The 22,820-nt window shown below is 44.0% G+C and overlaps 1 protein-coding gene across 3 annotated transcripts in view; it reads right to left on the bottom strand.

The window, feature by feature from the left end:
- The window catches only part of tab2 (TGF-beta activated kinase 1 (MAP3K7) binding protein 2), a 63,588-nt gene extending 50,582 nt beyond the window's left edge, over positions 1 to 13,006 (bottom strand). For 2 of the 3 annotated variants that reach the window (XM_042095974.1, XM_042095977.1), the window contains exon 1: positions 12,692 to 13,006. The gene's annotated coding sequence lies outside the window, so the exon portion shown is untranslated. Of the gene's footprint in view, positions 1 to 11,649; positions 11,752 to 12,691 lie in introns of all 3 variants that reach the window. The other variant, XM_042095975.1, reaches the window with a different exon arrangement.
- Between the last annotated feature and the right edge of the window lie 9,814 nt (positions 13,007 to 22,820).

Raw genomic sequence — 22,820 nt, 5'->3', positions numbered from 1 at the left:
GCATTCCACAGTGTGACTAGGCACAAATGGCCAGTGTTGTGAGTGTGTGTGAGACAGGGTACATGTGTGAGTGGGTGATTCTTTGTGTCACAGCAACATGGAGTGTGTGTGTGTGTTTAAACACAACGCTAGAAGAGCGGTGGTCTCTCTAAGTTTCCTCACTGCTGGTCAATGAAAACTCCTGACTTTGAAGCCAACACACACACACACACACACACACACACACACACACACACACACACACATGACCCAGAATTGCATAACAACTAAACAAGTAAACATCTCACATGTCTATATTCATAACAAACACAATCTCATGCATAACACCCAGTTGCAACACTTCCCTTCTCTGTGCACACACACACACACACACACACACACACACACACACACACACACACACACACACACACACAATATGGCTTCACAACATGTTGTTTTAGATTGTTACAGACACACACCAAGACTGCACTGCTTGCAAAACTCGCAGACATGGTGCCTGCATGTCAATACTAAGAAATACACTTGCGGTGCTTGTGTACTTGCTCAACCAAATGCGTAGCAACTCGTAACAGCAGAGGAGCAAAAGCACGCAGAGGAAACCTCCCGAGCCCCAAACCAGCCCAGCCCCATTTCTATCTTTACGACAATTAGGTGCGCAGCCCTCTCAAGCAGGCTTTACTGCTGTGTGCATTTGCACTGCGGGGTTGTGCAATCTGTTTCTGGAAAGAGAGGGGGGGAAAAATGAAAGAAAGAAGTCAGTCAGTCCAACCACCCAACCACCCGCCTCCTCCCCTCACAACCCCCCCCCCCCCACCACCACCACCACACACACACACACACGCACACACACACACATACACACTTCAGTGGGAAACATGGCTTGTTTTCTTCCCTGAGGCTGGGGAGATTGCGTTCGAGATGCATAGAGTTGCAAAACACTGACGAACGCCGTTCTGCGCAGAGCTAGGGCTGCAGGAACTGTACAGGAGAGAGTGTGACAGGGAAAAATGCGCGAGAGAGAGAGAGTGAGAGATAGAGAGAGAGAGAGAGAGAGAGAGAGAGAGAGAGAGAGGGAGAGTGAGAGATAGAGAGAGTGAGAGAGAGGGAGGAGAGAGAAGAGACAGAAGGAGGCAGAGAGTGAGGAAAGAGAGAAAAGAGAGACCCACACGGCTCTCACTGAGTTGCCCCTGGCAAACCCAAACTCAACCACAACAAACAAAAGCATTTACAAGAAACTGACTGAGGACTTCACTGTCCACCACACCCAGACAATACGCCTTGAAAGAGGAGAGAGAGAGAGAGAGAGAGAGAGAGGGAGAGGGAGAGAGAGAGAGTGAGAGGGAGAGAGAGAGAGAGAGAGAGAGAGAGAGAGACAGAGACGGGCAGACGGGGAGAGAGTGAGAGAGAGAGAGAGTGAGAGAGAGACGGGCAGACAGGGAGAGAGAGAGAGAGAGAGAGAGAGACAGAGTCAGCACAATAGCATGGGGAGTCTACGCTGGGTCCATGTTCAGAGAGATCAAAAGCCACTCACAGAGTTGAAGAAAAAGACAGCAGCAGATAATGAGAGAGAGGGGGGAGGAAAGAGAGAGAGAGAGAGAGAGAGAAGAGAGAGAAGAGAGAGAAGAGAGCCAATCATCAGGAGAAACAGGGATAACCAGAGAAGAAAGACAGAAGACAGCGAAGTTAAAAGCAAAAGGGTGACTCAAAAAGAACGACAGAGAGAAAAAATATAAAAGAGTGTCAGCAGACTAAAAGACTTTTGCTGATGGATGGAGACACTTGGAGGCAATGAAGTGCACAGAGCAAAGAGCATGCATACACACACACACACACACACACGCTCACACACACACACACATACACACGCGCTCACACACACACACACACACACACACACACACACACACACACACACACACACACACACGCCCACACATGCTTGAACTCACGTACACATGCAGTCCACACCCCCCACCCCCAAACGTGCTATAGAGGCCTCTGAAGGTCTCTTGGTCAGAGACAACAGAAAACACTCACACACACAGACACACACACAGACAGAGACACACACAAATCTGAGTTTAACAACAACAAAAAGTACGATCAGATGCTTGTCACATCCTCTCTGGACTATATACATTACAAAAACCCGAGGAATCTGAGCAAACGTATAAGTTCATTGAACCAGCCCTCTGAAACAGATGGTGTCATCTCAGGGCCTGCACCCAACAGAATGGGCCTGAATGGACCAGCATATTACATGGAGAAAAGACATGTATAAAAAAGGAGCCTCCTCTGGAGCGTCTTTTAAAACCGTTTTAATGGCTATTTAAGGGAGTTAACAGCATAGAAACAAGCTATTAATTTCCCAGTTGAAAGCTACTCAAATCGCACGACAACAAAATCTGTCTCCTTTTGCCTTCTGTTATTACGTTTCGTTCTTTCTCTGATTTGCATACGTTCCCTGAGGTAGCGGCTACTTGGCTGTCTGTCTGACGGAACCAATGGCATGTTGCTCAAATAATGGAGAAGCCATCTTACCACACAGTAGCCAGCGCGCATGAAGGCATTCCTAAGAGGCTTGTCACTGCCCTTCACAGGAAAAGTTTTTTTTTCAGACATTAAAAGGCATTGTGCAATCAGGGGAATTGGTGTGGGAAGAGATCTGTGCTGCAAATAACAAATCAAAGAAATAAAAAAAAAACACTGCTGCTTTGTCACGTGACCCCGGCAACAGTCAGGGAAACGTTCTTCCCAACAACCCGACTGTCAGCTAGCTTCCACCTCAGTGACACTCTGACAGCCCCTCTTCTGCATGCTGTGTCAGCTGAATCTCTCTCTCTCTCTCTCTCTCTCTCACACACACACACAAACACACACACACACAGCGTGTGCGTCTTTCACACGCCTTTTTGACTGTATCCTATCTTGGTGTGCTCTGACTGCTCACTTCCTCTGTAGGGCTGCCTGATGAGAAAGCTCCGGAAAAGCAGTCCAGTGTCTGCAGCATCACCACCACCATCACCCCTCCTTTACCCAGCCTGCACCACTCCTTTACCCAGCCTGCACCACTCCTTTACCCAGCCTGCACCCCTCCTTTACCCAGCCTGCACCACTCCTTTACCCAGCCTGCACCACTCCTTTACCCAGCCTGCACCACCACCACCCCTCCTTTACCCAGCCTGCACCACTCCTTTACCCAGCCTGCACCACCACCACCACTCCTTTACCCAGCCTGCACCAATCCTTTACCCAGCCTGCACCACCACCATCACTCCTTTACCCAGCCTGCACCATTCCTTTACCCAGCGTGCACCACTCCTTTACCCAGCCTGCACCACTCCTTTACCCAGCGTGCACCACTCCTTTACCCAGCCTGCACCACCACCACCACTCCTTTACCCAGCCTGCACCACTCCTTTACCCAGCCTGCACCAGTCTTTACAGAGACTCCGCTACGCTACCATTGGTAAAAACACCAGTAGGGACCACATGTTTTTTCTCATCCTCTCTCTGAGCCACACACACAAATACACACACACACACACACACACATACACAGACAAACATACAAACACACTCAAACACACAATGAACGCAGAGTCAGTTTGTCTGTCTCCGTCTCTGTGTCTCTGGTCGGATCCTGTTCCTCTAGACAGAGAGCGACAATGCTGACACTGGAAAGCCACATCTCCCCTACAGCCTCTGCTGTGGTCTGACAACGGAGACCCTGTGGAGACGATCCCAGTGGCGTTGACTATTGTGCGAGACCTGCCCAGCGCAGGAAAGCACCGCAGGACTTCAAAGAGTCCCACTGGCGATGGCGAGGCCAAGTTTTACTGCTGATGACAGATTCTTTTGTCCGACATGAGGCAGGGTTGCCACGTCTCAGAGAATTCCCATCAGAGAATAGCACAGATTTTTTTAATGCCACGCTACAACTGTCTGGCACCAGTTCTCCCAAATGACCTTGTTCCAAAAGTGAGGAAGGAGAAAAATGTAAACTACCTTGAAAAACGAACGCATGGAGCCGCCTCCGCTAACCGTGCTTCCAGATGTATGCGAAGCACTCGCTGTTGGTCATGGGACTTCCTGCTCTTTGTAAAGTGACTTGGAAAGGAAGTGGACCGGCAAATTATCTGCAGCGAAAGTGAGGTGGTTATCACCAGAGCGATCCCTCCCGGTTCAGAGGAAGTGAGAGTCTGACTGAGTGGTGTGTGTGTGTGTGTGTGTGTGTGAGCTGAATGAGTGAGGGTGTGTGACAAACATCCTGCCAGAGAGAGTGTACCCACCTCCCTCCCCCTCACACACACTCACACACACACACACACACACACACACACACACACAATTTCCCTAGTCGCAACCTCAGATGATCTGTCTTCAGCGTGGAGTGGAAAGTGGGACTCTAGCTGCAAGCAAAGATGGTCCCAGCTGTCCGGCTCTTTTAAACTGCATTCTCTTGCGCCGTCCTCAGTATCAATCAAAGTTGTCTCGAGGTATTTCCATGGAATGTCCATTAACCTAAAAAAACTTCTGTTTTCATTCCCAGTTAAGCACTTCACAATTGCACAAAAAGTTACACAGAAAGAGCAATCAAGACAACCCTAATCCCTTGCATTTCAGATTTCATGTCAGACTTGGCTGCGCCTCAAAGTCGCTCAAAAGCAGCCGCCTGCGCATGATAACCATGTATGTCAGTCAGCAGGACTCTTCCTCTCAAAGTAGGCGGCCCTTGGCCATGTCACATAGCAATGAGGAGCAGACTTTATGCAGAAAGTCAGAAGTCTGGCTTGCAAGACAGCTACCCATTTCCCAAATCCCAGGCTGCAGGGTTGTGACAGTAAAAACACTCGAGTTCCGACTTCTGTCATCATCAGCCCTTCATTCACGTCTGACCCAGACACTCACGGAGAATAGCTCCCATTCATTTCACTGTGTGAATACTTCTGCTTTCTGCCAACCAGGGCACAAATATCCAGTTCTTTTCCTTCTCAAGACCCATTGTACTGGTTCCTTTCTGCTGAACAATGGCAGCTAGAGTGTGAGCATGCGAATGCCTGTCCATCATACCACCATTTCCTTCTTTATTAAAGGCGGAAACCTCATAAAAACTGATTGATGGGATTTTTGACAATATATTTCGACTGATTATAGGTGAGAGGGTAATTGCCTAGAACCTTATTTATCATCAGAATGACTGCTACTTTGATGTATTTAAAAGGACAGATTCTTTCACAGGGCAATATAAGCTGTCATTGCTTATAATATGAATTTCTTTTATCACCCATTGTTATAATTGAGTGTTAGGGCCCTATCATGACAGTCTAAAGCGCATCATCACTAGTCAAAAGCTTATTCAAATTTAGTAGGATGTCCAGTCCACATTGGGAGTGGTTTCGTTATCAAACGTCAAGCGCATGGCGCAACAAGGTGTTCCTAGGCTTCTTAATCAGTCATGGGTGTGTTTGGGGCGTAACATCATTTAAACCAATGAGAATGACATCTGTCATTCCCTTTAACAGTGTGAAGCGCAACGTCAAAGAATGCATCGGCATTTTGACAGTCAACGGCGCATTTGAAGGAGTCTGCTTGCGAGACCGTATGTTAGTCATTCCACTAAACCATGCTTTACTAAAAACCTAACGTAGCCTTTACACGTTTGCACTCGTCTATTCTTTGAACTCATTGGCAAAGTGAAACTAACTTCACCATGGTGTCAGTCAACAGTTATACGCAGTAAGTTACTTTCACTATTGACTGACAATGGGTTACCATCGAAAACTGGCTGGAAAAAGCAACACAACGCCAATATTTTTCTAATGACTGAATAAAACAAAGTTTATTCTGCAGAGGAGTTGCTGATAGTGCGTCTTCAGCTGTGCTCTCGCCTAATCACTTTTAACCGTCATTACCAATTTGCAAATGCATTATGAGATGTATTTTGTAATATATTTATTCTAATTATGTTTCCCATTGTAGCCTAATCGTGTAATTTCTAATGTTTTGCATGGATGTGCGCTGGTGCGCGTTCATGGTGGATAGAAGGATGGTGCATCGGCCAATATGACTGTTAACAATGCACTCTTAAAATACAAACAACTATAAACAACTCGCCATAGACTTCTGACCAGGTTTCTCTTTGTCAGTGGCGTAATGCGTTTTAGGTGGTGTACAATAGCGATTTTTAGACAATGCACTAGGCCACTCCTTAGGTTGTTAATTACCACACCCCTGGGCGCATTGTTTAAAAAATAGGCGTGCAAAATAAGAAAATAAACTTTGCGCCGGGTGAAAAACGAGTTTTACGCCATGCGCAGGGTGCAAAATAGGGGCCTCAGTCACTAAGCAGAGCGTTATGTCTATCTAGTAGTAACCATGTTAATAGTGTTGCATTGATGATGCATCAATGACAGGGACTATTTTATGCAAACTACAACTGTGTTTTGGATGATTCATTATCATTCAACCTTTTTCCACTTGCAACAGGCTGAATGAGTTGAATGGGATTGGCACCACTATCAGAATCAGTGTACACGTAGATGTCAAACCCACCCTGTCTGCGATCGTGACGGGCATGACAGGTTGGTATGAGTGCCGAATGACTACAACTTGCCACTGGTTCCTGAGGAAATAAAACATGAGTGACAATAATGACAGGAGAAGGGGCTAAGTTACGCAGTCACTCAGAGAATACTGGTGCTGACCTGTTCTTCCTGGGGCAAAAAAGCACAGAAAACTGTAACATTATCCTTGTCAGAAGGGAAGACAGAACACTCAGTTGCATGAAAAGCTACATCAACATCAGGAAACTGGATGCCATACCTCTTCAACATCAGACACACTATGTTCAAGATCACATTAGCTTACATTTACTAAAAAATGCAGCAAAGTAGAGTGTAGTGTGTCCCAAAGAGTTAACAGTGGCATAGCATCCAGCAAGAGTTTAATACTCTCCTCTTTGATTTGGTGCAGCCTAAACAAGAAGTACCATCTAAGTAAATTTTAAGTAAATATTAAAAGACAACAACAATAAAAAAAGGGGGGGGGGGGTGAAATGCCACAAGTGGACAGCACATATTTCATCACAAGCGACAATGGGGTGGATCTGTGATTCATCCACGCGAAACGCAACACTAAACGTTATGACTCCCAATGTCACCCTGGGACAACATTCACCGGATTGTGATCCAACAGCAAATGGGAGAAAAATAAACCCACACTGGAGGGAGAAACAACAGAGCAGCGGGTTCAAAGGGAACATCCGAGAGGCCTCGGGGGGGCTGGGGTGGTGCGGTCAAGACCGCATGTACTCTCACAGAGCAAACGTTCATCTGCGTCTTTGGAAAGCAACCATTTCACTTAGCTTTTGGTTTAAACCAAATATCGTAACTATTACATGCCTCAATATCATTATGTGTTATGACTTGTCATAAAACTGGTCACTGTTACAAATGCTTACTCAACTGCTTGACTGTCCAGACATGATTTTCTCTCAAGCTGGTCACCCAGCATGGGACCTTATGGCTGTAGCAGATCTGGGCTAAAACTAATGACCAGTTCACATGGGCGCCCCTGTAGAGCTGGCACCCACCTACTGCTTTGCCCAATTAGCTGGTCTTTGCCACCATCACCACATGCTTCCTCTAGTGGCTTCGGGGGCTTGGGGCAGGCGACCTTTGGTCCTCCACTTAGGAGCTCTGGGAACAGGCTAGAACAGAAGAAAAGAAAAAAAGACCTCCACAGATTTGGATTGGAACTCAATGGGGTAGTTGTACATGGCTGAGTCTGGGTGGGGAGGAGCACCGGGTCGGTTCTGCTAACAAGGAACCAGAGGCCTCGTTTCTGTGCCCAGGCACACACATGGACCATTGCCAGAGCTGCTGATGACAGAAACAGTTTTTGCTCTCCAAAGGCAAGAAGACGGATCAGCAGGGAAAGGGAGAGAGACAAAGGGAGAGGGAGAGAGAGAGAGAGAGAGAGAGAGGGAGAGAGAGAGAGAGAGGCAGAGAGAGGCAGAGAGAGAGAGAGGGAGAGAGAGAGAGAGAGAGAGAGAGAGAGAGGCAGAGAGAGGGAGAGAGAGGCAGAGAGGGAGAGAGGGAGAGAGAGAGGCAGAGAGAGGGAGAGAGGGAGAGAGGGAGAGAGAGAGAGAGAGAGAGAGAGGGAGAGAGGGAGAGAGAGAGAGAGGCAGAGAGAGGGAGAGAGAGAGGCAGAGAGGGAGAGAGAGAGGCAGAGAGAGAGAGAGAGGCAGAGAGAGGGAGAGAGGGAGAGAGAGAGAGAGGCAGAGAGAGGGAGAGAGAGAGAGAGGCAGAGAGAGGGAGAGAGAGAGAGAGGCAGAGAGAGGGAGAGAGAGGCAGAGAGAGGGAGAGAGAGAGGCAGAGAGAGAGTAAGAGAGAGAGAGAGAACTGAGGGAGACATAGAAAGGAAAGCTGATTATCTGTAAATGTTTTGATTTTTCGCTTGGTTGGAGTTAACCAGATTTCATGGTTTCAACAGTACAGTTGTTTGAAAGAGATATATATTTTGGAATTCAAAAACTGAATGGGGTTCAGCATTCCAGCCTGAGGCGCAAATAATGTTGATTGCTTGCAAACTGTATGTTGTGTAACATGCTATAAGTGAAGCAAAACGAAGCAAACCTATTACGGCAAAAAAAACATCGCCTTCGATGCCATCACTCGCCCGACAGGTAACTGCATATAATTGTAGAACTGACAGGTGATCACTGAATGAAGATCACTGTTGACCACTGAATACCACCCAAACACACAGACAAAGTTAGCATAAATAAATTAGCTTACATTCAGAGTCAAATGTTTTTTTTAATGGAAAACATCCTTCACTTCCAAAACTTTTTTGTGGCTCATTTACAATGAATGAGCACTGAACATGTTCCTTTCATTTTTTCAAAAAAATCACCTGAATTATTCTTTACTCTCATAGAATCCGTTGTACAACAACTTTCAATATAGATGCTGCCAAAAACAAAAGCCTATCCAATTTTCAACCTAAGTGAGAGAAAAGATATCGGGGCCAATACATTTCAGGATGGCCCACAAAACAACAACCCCTTCACATGGAAAAGTCAAATTGCAATGTGGATTTCATTAAAACATCTGAGGAAGAGGTGTTGTGTATTTACAGGGCTGGGTCCTTCACAGGAAAAAAGCATATTCCACTCCATTACTTGTCTATAGTATACAAACAATGGGAACGGTCAAAAAGCCATATTACGGGAACAAGTGTTTTAAACAATAACGAGCCCACCCAGTTGTTCTGCTTTCTGTGTTTGTTTTGTTTTTTGTTTTATGTCAGTGTCGTCCTCATATTGGGAACAACAACCTGTGAAGGCTGAAGATCCACCATCAGGGTACCACCAGGCTGGATCAGATACAGACGAGGCCATACATGGCCGAGTGGCAGCGTGCCCCCCCCCCCCCGACAACTCTGCGTTCGTCTCCTCATCTTTTCCATTTCAGAGGCGTTGGGAGAGCCTCTCCCTGCTAGACCCTTCACAACTGCACTCCCCCCTTCCAGCAAGACCCTGTGCAGCAGTGTCACGGGTGGTGCATATGCACAGTCACCCCTGACCTGGAAGCTAGCCCATGTGGAACTCTGGATTCCACGTGAAAATAAAGAGGAAAGAAAAAGGGGGGGGGGGGGGGGGGGGGGGGTTTTGCGATGGAGTGATGGTGGAAGAACTTGGAAGGGGAGGGGTGGTGCTTGTGAGGTGGAGGGGGTCAAAGAAGAACCTCACTTCCTGACAGGCCCAGAGTCGAGGGCTGGGGGGAGGGGAGGACCTCTCCCTCTTTACCACAGGATGCACACTTGATGCAACCAAAGCGCGTCGGCTTTTGGTAGAAAGTTTTGGCTAATAACTGACCAAGCAAATATTGTTGCAATTATGCAGGGCCAATCACATCCAAGTCTATTTGTCAGTGCACAGTCATAGATACTAGCAGACACAGTGAGGGAGCTATTCTGACACACAACAGACAAATGACAGTAAAAAACTATACATTACCTTCCCTTTGAAAAAAATGTCACAGAATTCAAAGTAACTTTGTTGCACAAACTGAACAGTCAACAGAATTTGCTATTGACACAAAACAACTAGCATTGATGCTCCATGCCAAAAATGCTTGTGCCAAAAACATCAAAACACTCACAAAAACAACAGCGGCTTTGTAAATGATAAACTTAAACACAGGTTACTCAAGGGTCCTAGGATTTAAGGCTTGGCAATAATTAACCATAATATTTTGAGTCTCCCCTCACATCAGTGTTTAGGGACACAAGAGGAACAAAAACTTTGCTTTAAGTTGCAAGTCAAAAAACAACTTAACCAAACACAATACTCCACACAGTCCACAGAAATCTACCTTGTTCCCTTAGCAGTGTTTGCAAAAAAATGGAACATCTCAGGAAAAAACACTACAGACAGAAAGCCAAAAAATCTGCAAGCTTGCAAGATCCACCCCCATCCAATTGCTAATTCAAGCAAATTGCTTCCAAACTAACTTACAGTTTGACCCAGCATATGGGATAACCCCCTCATCATGAAACAGAGCAGAGAAAAAATTGCAATGACAGTCTGGGAAAGACATTTTTATGCTCACCAATCTTTTTATTAAAGCATAAAAGAACCCGTACAAGAGCGGTACTATTAAGCCATTCTACTATTGGTAGATCTCCTAGAACTCAACCAACCACTCGGAACACACATATACATCAGACACAAACACACACAATTAAATTCACACACACACACACACACACACACACACACACACACACATTTAGTCCTCACTCCTCAACCCCACCCACAGTGGTGGCAAATGAGCAGGCCTCCACAGTGCATCCACATGTTTGCCGACTTGAGTGCCACACACACATGGTTTCACTTAGGGTCCTGCACCTATAAACAGTTGGCCATGACGGCTCGTTGGTCAGGAAGTGCAATGTTGACTCCCGAGCGTGATAGGCACAAGCTGCTAATGCCCGATACCCTTACACTTATCATGGGTTTGCCGTGTGCGTGACCTATCCCAGCTTTCCGAGATAGATTCGCTCACTCAAACACCAAACAAAACAAATATCCTAACAATTTTCGAGATGTCCACTGGTCTACTAGCTTGCCTGTGGAGAACATAAATATATTTTCTCAGGTTCTTGAAACACATGCCTGACAACAAGGTTTATGTGAGCAGTGAGCTATCACATTACTGTTCTGTTGACATTTGCTTGTAACAAGGTCCCATGTGAGCAAACTGTCAATGCATCGACTATCCACATGATGGAATCACAACTTGTGAAAAGCAGAAACACAAATGTAACACAAAATCTTAAAAAGGTTATGGTGCACACAAAGCATCCTCTAGCTACATTGCAATATGATAAATTATTGTGTGCCTAGTAGCCTACAATAAATTGATTACATGACATTGCATCAATATAAGAACATTCAATTTATCTTAAAATAGAGCAAACTTCTGTTCAGGATCTCTTCTACTGTAATGCAGAGGTAATACAGATTCTGAATACAACAGATTATTTGTGGCACGTTATAACAACTAACTGAATTGACACAGTCCAGTGCTTCATTCAACGCTGCAATCAACAAGTAGCCTACAATGGCCTATTTACCTGGGCTGAAGACATATGACACTTTACATATGCTGAGCAATGGTCCATGTCAGTTACTCATGAGATGTGTTCCTTGTGTGACTGACCATGTTAGTCAAGCATCTAGCATACGTAAGCAAACAAACAAACACGAAACAATTTAACATGTTACAATCTACCATTTTCAACTTAAGGTTCACAGTAGTTGCTTACAGTAGCCCAGTTGGCGCTGACAAACAGACTAGTTTCTAACTTCTAATGACAAAATAAATCGATGTAGTGTAAAACTTTCGTGGAATTGTGGGGAAACTTCACTGTTTTTCCATGTCATATGGCAGTAGGCTATCTTTTTTAATAAGAACTACTTATTGAACTAGCCTAGTTTGAATGCGGACTGCCTTCGACGAGTTACTACCAGGTTATAAACGTCACAAAATTGTTACACTTCGGAAGTATAGGTCGGCGAAAGAAAATGATACAGTAACCAAATCAGTGTCGACTATTGGCTTACTTTGTTAGCGAACTCGTAGAGTTATTTTATAACGTTTAAAAATACTAAACATATGCCAAGATAACTTATATTTCGAGCAATAACCTCCATATCCAACAACTAGAGTGCTACAGTTCATATAGGGTATGTGTAGCCTAAGTTAGCAGCACTTTTCACATAGCCAAGACAGCTAAGGCTATTCACAGTTCAGGCTATGCACAAACTTTTAAAAATATCCCGCACAACCCACAAAACACGGGATACCGCGCCGATGTGCAAACAAACTATTTCAATGAGCGAAAGTAAGAAATTGAGTTTCTTAAACGGAGTAAACAGTGTGCACTATTCAACAATATCATCGATACCACTTGCAGAAGGAGAAAAAACTCACACCTGAATAGCCAACTTCATAAGAAAGTTTTCGACATTTCGGAGACGGTAGTTCAGGCGCTTTTACAACATTATTCGCAAACGCAACAAACAGGTAATATTCGTAATAAAACTTTTGGAAAAGTTCAGCAATAGTCAAATGATTCCAGACACTTCTAGGCCTCTTCTGAGGCATTCGCTTACCGTCTCCGCCGCCGCTCCCCGGGCCACCTTCAACACCCGACACACAGCCACCGAAACTCCACTGGGCCGGGGTGCTGACGGAAAAGCGAAGAGGAGGAACTTCAAGAAGGGATTCTAGCACCCTGGCCTACTCAGTTTGGAACGGCGAACTAGGGGGGATAATACGCCGCAGCCCTCCGCTGTTTCAGAGACTCGGGAATTCTTTTGACAGCTCTTCTTCTTTTCCCCCTCGTCTCCCCCCTTATTTTCTCTTTTCCTTTCTTGCTGCCAACAGATACGAATCAAAATACTGTCACACAATATGGCGGCGGTGCAAGTGAGCGCCTATCGCGAGACTTTTTTTTTTTTTTTTTCAAAAGGGAAAATAAAATTAGAGAACTGGGTAAGAGTGGCAGTTCGACGGGCTTCGTAAGAGTGAGGGGAGGAAAAAAAGAACGCTGTTCAAATGGAAACTTACACGAGACACGTGGGTGGAATCGAGGTTAGAGGAATTTGTGAATGCACTTTTAGTTTGAGTTATAGTTAGAGTATTTTTGAGCAGAGCAGAGCTCATTTTTCTATCATGTGTCAAATGCAGTCAAAGGTTAGTTACCTCTTAGGCTATTCCAGAACAGTAGACACGGGGTGAGAAATAGACATGTAGACAAATTCCAAATAGAGAGAAATAAGTGAGAAATAAGTAAGCCACCATTTACATTTTCAGACTGTAAGATTGAAGAATATGCTGGCTGTAATTACACATACATTACAGGTCTAGGCAGTAGGCCTGCAAGTGTGGCTTACTGCCTCTGCCATCTTTTGACAAGATGTTTGTATTTGAGACTTTGTTAAGAGGATAGTGTAGGCCTACATCACTCTGTCTCTGATGGGATGGTAGAAGGACTGCAGTTTGTAGACTAAACCATTCAGTTTATACTCTGACAGGTTAAAGAGTCGCCTACAAACCAAACTGCCAAATGCTGTGCAAGAGGCGGCATAGCCTGTCACTCGACTGTGACTGAGTAGATTTAATGGATCCTGGGAGGTCGGTCTTGTTCAGTGGGTGGTCAGTCTCTCTTCTGCAGTGCCGATCTCAAGGGAGTGCATGACCCTGAGCGTGGAGGGAAGAGTCATTGTCTAGTTTACAAACGAGTTTCACCAGGAGTGCTGTGTAGGCATAAAACAAATAGTATTCTTCTGGTGCTCTGGTTTTCAAGTTTAGTAGTGAGTCTGAGGCACTCAAAAGAATATTTGCAAGTAACAAGCCTTTATTGAGCTTGGCTATCAATTATAATCATGCCAACATGTTTCGGCCAAGATGGCCTTCCTCAGGGCAAGTTTTAAAATGGCTGTCTGTAGACTGCATCTTCTGAAATGCAGTGTTTTTTCATAGTGTACCTTTTTCAATAGTGGATGTTAACTTATTGTGTTATAAATGTTATTTATGTCATGTGACACACCTGTGCATGTGATTACCTGTGCTTTCTGGTCATGTGACCATATTCAGATTTAGAAGATGCAGTCTACAGACAGCCATTTTTAAACTTGCCCTGAGGAAGGCCATCTAGGCCGAAACATGTTGGCATGAATTGATAGCCAAGCTCAATAAAGGCTTGTTACTTGCAAATATCCTTTTGAGTGCCTCTGACTACTAAACTTGAAAACGCATTGTTTAGTTTATTTGGCTTTATTTACTAATGGGCCAACAAGATTATTATTATTATTATTTTATTTATCCTTTATTTAACCAGGGTAGTCACATTGAGACAGAGTGATCCTTGGCCAAGAATCGTCTATGCGCTTTGTGATCATGATATTCACCTGTTAAGTAATTTGTGACCTATAGCGTCAAATGCAACTGAGCTATTTCTTTGCTTAACTTTGTTCTTATAACGTGGGTGTGTGTGTGCACACTTACAATATTCTGGTGATAAACCAAAGCCCTCTGTGGCAGCAAGAGCACATAGCACTCATGATTCATAGACGCTTATCCGTCCTTAAACAAGGTCTGTACACATTGAAAGCATTAAAAGCAAAACAACCTCGGAAATGGCAACAATTTTAAAACTATGACAAATATGAAGTAGCTAGGCCTAGTCTAAATACTTCCATCCTGAAGAAAGAAAATGACTAGTCAAAGCTGTCTCGAGAAGGCAACCTCCAAATAAATCACCCAATTAATAGGCTCACAGAAAGGCCTTAGCAAGGTTACCTACCTAGGGCACAGCAGTGCTGCAAAACACATTGCAAAGACGCTGTTAACATGAGGAGTCATTCTACATTCCTTTGGTTTTACTCCCACATACACCCACATCACCCCCAGTAGAGTATTTAGGCTTGTAGACAGAAAGCTAAAACCAGGGACACACCCTCAACATCATAACTCTGATTTAATCACTGCAGGCTAAGATTATAAACATATGTATGGAGTCCATACAGGTCATCAAGTGGAAGAAAGTGAAAAGAACTTTCCACTCCACTGGCTCACTCATTCATTTCATCTGCTATCAGCTATAAACTGGGATTAGCTGAAATTGTCTGGAGGGAATACATGAGCAGGTGCCGTATCATTAAGGGCACACTCGGAGTAATCGGTGTTGACCAAGTCGTGGCCTTGTTGCATTACCCCCAGACGTGTTGCCAGAGTGAAAAAACAGACACTTGCAGGAGCCTCACTTGAAGAAGACGACAGCACATTTGTTCTTTGGTGAACTGGGTGGAAACATATGGCGGCTCATGTGTCTGTGTTAGGCAGTGACTCAGATACACACGCATTCAGTCTCTCTCTCTCTCTCTCTCTCTCTCTCTCTCTCTCTCTCTCTCTCTCTCTCTGTCTCCGTCTCCCCCCCCCCCCCCAAGATACACATATAAACACACACATGTTCATTTACTGTCATACTATCACCATAGATTCACTTTCTCTCACTTTCTGTTTCTATCACACACCAGTAGGCCTACTCACATTTACCCACACGTACGCATCCACTCTCATTGTGACCCTCCCCCTTCACCCCGACACTTCAATCAGACACATGCTCATACACACTTTCTGAGATGTATAAATCTCTTTTCTGGGAGTGGCTAGTTTCAATCACTGAGCTTTGTTCTTGAAAAGGAAGAGGTAACTGAGCTCTTCGAACTGGGAAAGAATACAAACTACTAAAACAACTCAATGTTTAATTCAGATGCACTTCATTCTTGTTTTCACTGAGAAGCCATTGAGATGAACAGTACAGTGAAGTCTAACATACTCAGGACCATGTACACACTGTATGGAAATGCCCGGGAGGAGCCATGAGTCAGCAAAAAAAGGAGGAAAAAATTCTGGAGTCTTTAAATCAACTGAGCCATATTTTCCACTATGTGGGATGAGGCACACTGCATGATGACAAGGAGATCATGCAGTAGCCTCACATCAAGGTCCTGGCTGCTGAAACTTGCTACATTAACAGGATGAGTTATTCAAGTAAATACAGAAATGTTAGCCTAGTCTTTAAAGGTGATCTCAAAACAACTTTAAGTAGAATGTCCAATACTGCTTAAATATTTGCTGGGTTGTACCTGTATCATTAATGGCACTCCCAGGAATAGGTTTCATGAAACTTCAACATGCCATTCTCGTCACATTCCCTAGTCAAATAGAAGTCTTGAGATGTAGCTAAACATTTTGAATGTTGTGTACGCCCTTGGTACTTTGACTCTGTAATTTACAGTTCAAGGCCCGAAACCTGCAATCTCCCTGCCTCAATGGCCTTGTGATTCATTCATTCCCTATTCACCAACTTGATGTACCGGTACGTCTATTCTAAACAAACACAAGCACTTGATAAAAAAACACACACACACACACACACACACACAACCTCAAAATATTAGTGAGTGAAACACATTAAAACTGTGAAGTTATAGGTCTCTCTTAAAAAAAAATGCCCATAGAGAAAAAACAAATAGCTAAATGAATGTGAGTGAAATGCAAAGAATCTTGTGCATGTGGTGGAGCATGCGCCAGCTTCCTCCACCAATGGAGCTCTTGGGAAAAGCCTTGCTGTTGACCACCCACACTCCTGGCATGGGGAGAGACCAGAGGCTCTGTGTTTTTTCTCACGGTCTCTGAGCAAAGCCGGCCTCTTATAGGTCAGCCGTGAGGACACTACACCACACTTGCCAGCTGTGGGTCAAGCGTAGCAGCCATCATCCACCACGAAAGAGCGACAGTCTGTTGTCTTTATGGTCGCAGGTATGGACAGTACTGTGTTCAGCATTCCAACCAGCTGTGAGCATTGTGGGTGCGGAAGTCACCCAAAGAGTGTATGACTGAAAACGTATGGGTCTTTAACAAAAATACTTAACTAGTAAAATGGGGCTTTAGCAGAACTGAAAGCAGTGATGCAGTCTTGTAATGGAACAAAATGTGATTAAGCATAATTATACTTCTTTAAATTTTCTTCATAAGAGGTTACAGAAATCATAGACCTGCTAAAGCACTTACAGTAAATGGTTATACAAATGTATATACAGGCCTCAGCATACTCCAGAAGTTCCAGATTTCCTGGGACAGGTGTGGATGTCTTTTGCAAGGGAATGGTATGAGACCAAATCTAATTTATTGAAAGTGACAAGAGACAGTTAATGGTTTCAGTGGAGCTAGCGGCTGAAGAGTGAAGAGAGGGGGCCGGGGGTTTGGTGGGTAGCAGGAAGAGGAATGTCACCCTGTCCTGATCAGCGTCGCACAGGGATGTGGCACAGAACATTCCAGGGGCAGAGAAACTGACACCACGGCCTCACATTCTCTCACAGACGAGTTCAGAAGACGAGAAGACTGTCAGAGGAGCATGTTCACAACCAGAGACATTTATTAGCACAGTCTTAATCAAGAGAAACAGTCACACAAATGGCAGCTTTATGCTGGTGAACCTTCGCTAATCCTTGTGTAAATTGCCACTCCAATGCAACCTGCAAGTGGGTGGAGTGGAAGAAGAGTTCGGAGGCTGTACTAAGACACCTGTTTCTTCTCACATAACATGGATTACTACTCCAAGTCTGGTTAATATTCTTGTCAGGTAATTAATTATTTATGATATAACTGCTTATATTTCAGCGAGGGGAGATTTATTTTCTCAAAGATAGTGCAATATCTAGGCCAGCGTAATGGTTCAGTGTTTGCGCTCAATCAAGTGTGTTATTTATTTCTTGTTGGAGAAGAAGGGCCGGCACACTCGGAGCATTTTGGCAGAACCTTCCGGGAGGAATGTTTGGAGTCAGGCAGAGAATTACCTACTATTACGCTGGGGGGGGGGGGGGAATTGGAACAGGTTAACGTGGCTGGGTTGCTCCACAATAGACCATGGTCAAATACCTCTTTGGAGTCATCATGTCCTGAAGTTCCTATTTTAGTCCTGGAGTTGTAGTACTGGAAAACCACAGAAGAGAACAGATTCTCTGAATGACTGTGTATCACCCCTGTGGGGATTTATGATGAAAATAAATGATTACTGTTTGTGTGTTTTACATTCTACATGCCAAGCTCTCGTCTGGTAGGGAGAGCGACTTGGCATCCCCATTGAATCTTCACACAGGAAGATATATGAACAGCTCGCTGGGGACTTGTTTCCCTGGAGACATGCACCAAAAAAAAGGCCTCCAGCTATGTGAAGATGAGCTGCTTCACCTTGCAGACAACACGCACATGCAGAAGAAGGCCTGCTGCCAACAATAGCCTCCAGCAGCTTCTCACTTGAAACACAGAGCACAACAGCTCCAGGGCCAGCCATTCCCACTGGGTCTGCAGAGCCAGAGCCATGAGTGTGCTGCTCCTCTAAAATAGTCATCTCAGACCCACCATCCACTGGGACTGACTGAGTCAGAGACAGAACTATTATTACAGTATCCAAATACACTAATACATTAAATATGCCAATTGAAATACTGCTGGCCAGTGCTTGCCTGTCCTAAATTCAGCTACTTTGATATTCAGATGGCTTAGGAGATCTAGGCACTGGTCCAAGGTTCCCAAAGCACGGTCAGGCCGACCCACTAAAGCTCAGAGCTGAATTCCCCTTAAAGTCTGAGATTACAACTGGAATGCTCAAAGAGAAGACTCGACTGTGTCTGAACTGCTTACAGAAGGCTTCTTCTGTTTGGTTGTGTGTTCATTTTTAAATGGCTGCCTAAGCATGTCCTTCCACTCCACACTTGGCTTAGGAAGAGGTGTTCATATTGGATTGCTGGGATATGGTTTTCAAAATGGATGGTGTGCCATATGCAGATTGAGTTGCTCTCTAAAGTATTCACACCCACCACCACTAATTTACCAGTCAGAATCACCCATAAACATCTGACATGTCCAGCAAGCATTTTGTGGGAAATACTGTTATAACGTTATGGACTTTATAAATTATTTTCACTCTCCCAGTGTGTTTTGCAACCAGCTCCACAAGTAGACTGTAGGAGACTATGAGATGATGAAATACACTAATAAAGTATACTAGAAAGGTTTATCAGGAAATCTGTAATCCTTGCAATATGAGAGATAAAGAAATATATTATGTGCATGGAAAACAGACTAAACTTAAGTCTGGGAAGTTTCCCTTGAACTTCGGACCCTTACTTAGTCACTATTCCCTCTCCCTTGATACACACACACTCACTCACACACACACTCACTCACACACACTCTCGGGGCACACAAGCAGGCCTGTGTAAGCGTCGGAAACTTTGAGTCTCTGTGTGACCCCTTGCATCCATGAGATGGATACCCACTGGCCCTCTGGGCTGTCGGGGGGCATAACTGATGTTGTTTTTCGCGGTGCCCTTATCAGAAGGCTTTCTCTAGCACTGCTCACTCAGCTCCATGGCTGATAGCACAGGTGTTACTCTGTCAGCTACCAACAGGGCCTCAATTCTGCCCTTGGCTTTGGCCTGTATTGGGAGATGGTGTTTCTAGTTAACATGTCTGTTGTGTAGTAGGCAAATTTGTAAAGAAAAAACGGTCGGTATAGGCCTACATATCTTTCTTTATGAATTTAAGGTTTATTTTGTTGTTCTTTAAGTGCTTAAGTACTCAGACGTTAACTGGATTTCTAAACTGCATGTAGCTGAACCAGATACAATGCAAAAGATTCACAAGTTCATATGTCAAATTCGGCATTTTAAATTCTAATACCGTCCTGACAATTGCAGTGTTGTGCCTTAGCCAGGGTCAGCTGTCATCTATTCAGATTTAGATTATATGGTTGGGATTTTAATGCCTTCTATTCTTCCTGTAATCTCACACAGAACAATGGACTCGATCTGAGGCTAAATTTCCCTGGTAGGGGACTCATATTCTGTGTACAGAAAGAGGCAGAGCTTGTGGTTAGCATAAGTATTGTTGGGGAAGACCATAAGGTCAGTAGACGCAGACAGCAGGAATAAGAAGTAGTGTTTAATTCAGGGCCTGTGCTATTGTAAGATTGTGTTTCCGAAGTGTCTCAGTGTCACAGGTTTTGCCACATATAATTTTCTGTAAGACAACAGGGCATATATTTCCCAACCATCAGGATGACTTATGCCTGAGCTTCAATAACACACCTGAGGATAGGGAATAAAGGATATTAATCAGATGTAGGCTACTAACCGAAAAAAATAAATCATGCTTCTCAAATTCTCTCCACCCTTACTCCTGCAGCTCTTTGTAAACCGCAATGCTTGATGATCTCCCCTTTGTTGCTCAATGATTGTTGAAGCTGAAATTTTTGCTTGTGAATGCATGTTCAAAATATGTAGTGTGATCCAAACAACGGAAAAACTATTCTTTCTATTCTGTATTTGCATTTGTAAATGCACAAGTATACTGCCATTATGTTACATGCTGGTTTGTGGTAGATTTTTAGATCTAGATTTTTATCATAGTGTGCCAGTGTATGTGTGTATACCTGTATGTATGTGTGCACCTGTGTGTGTGTGTATGTGTTTTTGTACAAACTTGCAGTGCAGTGTTTCATCAAGACAAGTCTGCAAATATAAAGTGCTTCCCAGATATTCTTCTGTATCTGCGCTGCACAAGTACACATCAGCTGTATAGTCAAATTAAGCATTGCTGTGCTATACATCTTACTTTTTCCCAATGTGTATGTCAGTGTGTGTGTACCAGTGTGTGTGTGTACCAGTATGTGTGAGTGAGTGTGTTCATCTGTGTGAGCACATATATGTGCGTGTTTGCGTGCCAGTGTATGCATGTTTGTGTGTTTGTGTTTGTGTGTGTGTTTGCGCACTAGGCTTGTGCAAAGTTCAGGGCTCATAAAACTTGGTGGGAATGTATAGTCTCGCTACTATAGATGCTAGTCTGGCACATGATTCCTAACGTTACTGCCTACTTTGCCTAACCTTTACAAACTGATAATAAACTGTGTCGGTAATCAGGAGAATATGTAGGCCTACCTTTGCTATACATACATTTACACATTCTTCAAACCACAATTTGTATATACTTGCAGGTGTTGCTACTACCGTTTACCACTTTCCATTTCGAAATTATAGCGGCATTCCCTCTTGTCACTGATTGACCCTTCACCCTTTGTGTCTGAGGAAAACGTTCTTCACCCTTTGTGTCTGAGTTAGACATGTGCCAGACTATTTCACTGAAAGGAGATTCTAGATGGGCATGGCCAGACTATAGTGAGACTATACATTCCCACAAAGTTTTATTAACCCTGGAATTGTGCCATGAATTGCCAACCAACAATCAGTTTTTTTTTTTTAAAAATAAAGAAAAAACCTTTGACATATAACCTATTTAATCACACCATGCTGCCCTAGCAGCAGTCATAATTATGTAAATGCACAAAGTAGAAGCAGGATAGAATTTTTGTATACGAATTGCTATTAAAAACTTCTTATTTTCTTGATTTTTATTAACTTGATCATTTTGGTGATCAGTAGTATTGTTGATGCAGTGAAAGGTCAGTTCCTCTGACAACAACACTTCACTGAAACAATTAGCCTCTTAACTTTGCATGATTTGAATAGAAAACTCTAAGACCACCATGGCAAGCTCTGCAATAACAGACAATCCCAACAGGAGGCTTCTCATAACAGAAGGAGCTCAGCTAATGGAGCAAGGGTCCGTCAGAACACTGTTGAACACTCTCTCTGACAGTGGCAATGGTGGAGGAACACACCAATGAGGAGCTAGGGCTAGTCAGAACACTGTGGAACATTCTTTCTGAAACAACAGTGAAGGAACACACCAATGAGGAGCTATAGGGCCCATCAGAACACTATGGAACACACAGCAGATGTGTAAAAATCCAGCTTCAGAAAGTCAAGTATCGGTTTTTACTAATTAGTTCATCTACCTAGCAATAGAGTGCTAAATAGAATCAGCTGGTTTAGTGAATGGTTGGAACAAATACTGTACGTGGCAGGACTTTTACTTTCTGATGCCAGACCTTTGCACCTCTGTCTCTGAGACAACGGTGGAGGAGCACACCAATGAGGGGCAACATCTTGTATCTAGAGAGAGGGTGGAAATGGGAACACGTCTGTGTTAATATGCTTCTCCTGGTCATAAATTAAACCCCACCGGTTTCAGCAGCAACTTAGCAGGGGAGTTCAGCAGGTTTGTTCCCTGAAGGACCGTGATGGATGGCAGTTTTCCAGCGGTGGTTTGAGCTTTGTTGTTGTCTCGAGGCCTGTGTGCGTGTAACCCTCACGTACATCTGACACCAGTTTGATACATCTTATGTTTATTCAGGTGAAGTCACTAATGGCATATAAACACTGGCATCAATTAAAAGCACTAATCTAATGACGATTGCTTGGAGCTCAAGTACGTTTACGCTTAAGTTAGAAAATCTGAAAGGTTATTGGATAATTAAGGATTATTGATGTTTAAGAGGTAAGATACTACCTACACTATTAGAACCATGTGATTCTGAAAGAGGTATGTTTTCCTTAATTCATAGCCCTGACAAAAAGTTCATAATAGTGACCCCATGTGGCCAAGTCAGGAAATTACAATCATTTTCAGGCTAAAGCTTGACTGAGATTTATTACGCTACACCAACCTGAGGAAATCTACAGGGCTAATTACTTGGGTTCATTGTACCGGCAATCTCTATGCACATACCAGCAATGCAAAACTGGACGAACCTGAGTAGACTGACAAAAG

Source organism: Alosa sapidissima, chromosome 6 (assembly GCF_018492685.1).
Source record: "Alosa sapidissima isolate fAloSap1 chromosome 6, fAloSap1.pri, whole genome shotgun sequence".
Classification (NCBI taxonomy): Eukaryota; Metazoa; Chordata; class Actinopteri; order Clupeiformes; family Clupeidae; genus Alosa; species Alosa sapidissima.
The sequence above is the reverse complement of the archived record's forward strand: the minus strand, read 5'-3'. Positions and strand labels throughout refer to the sequence as shown.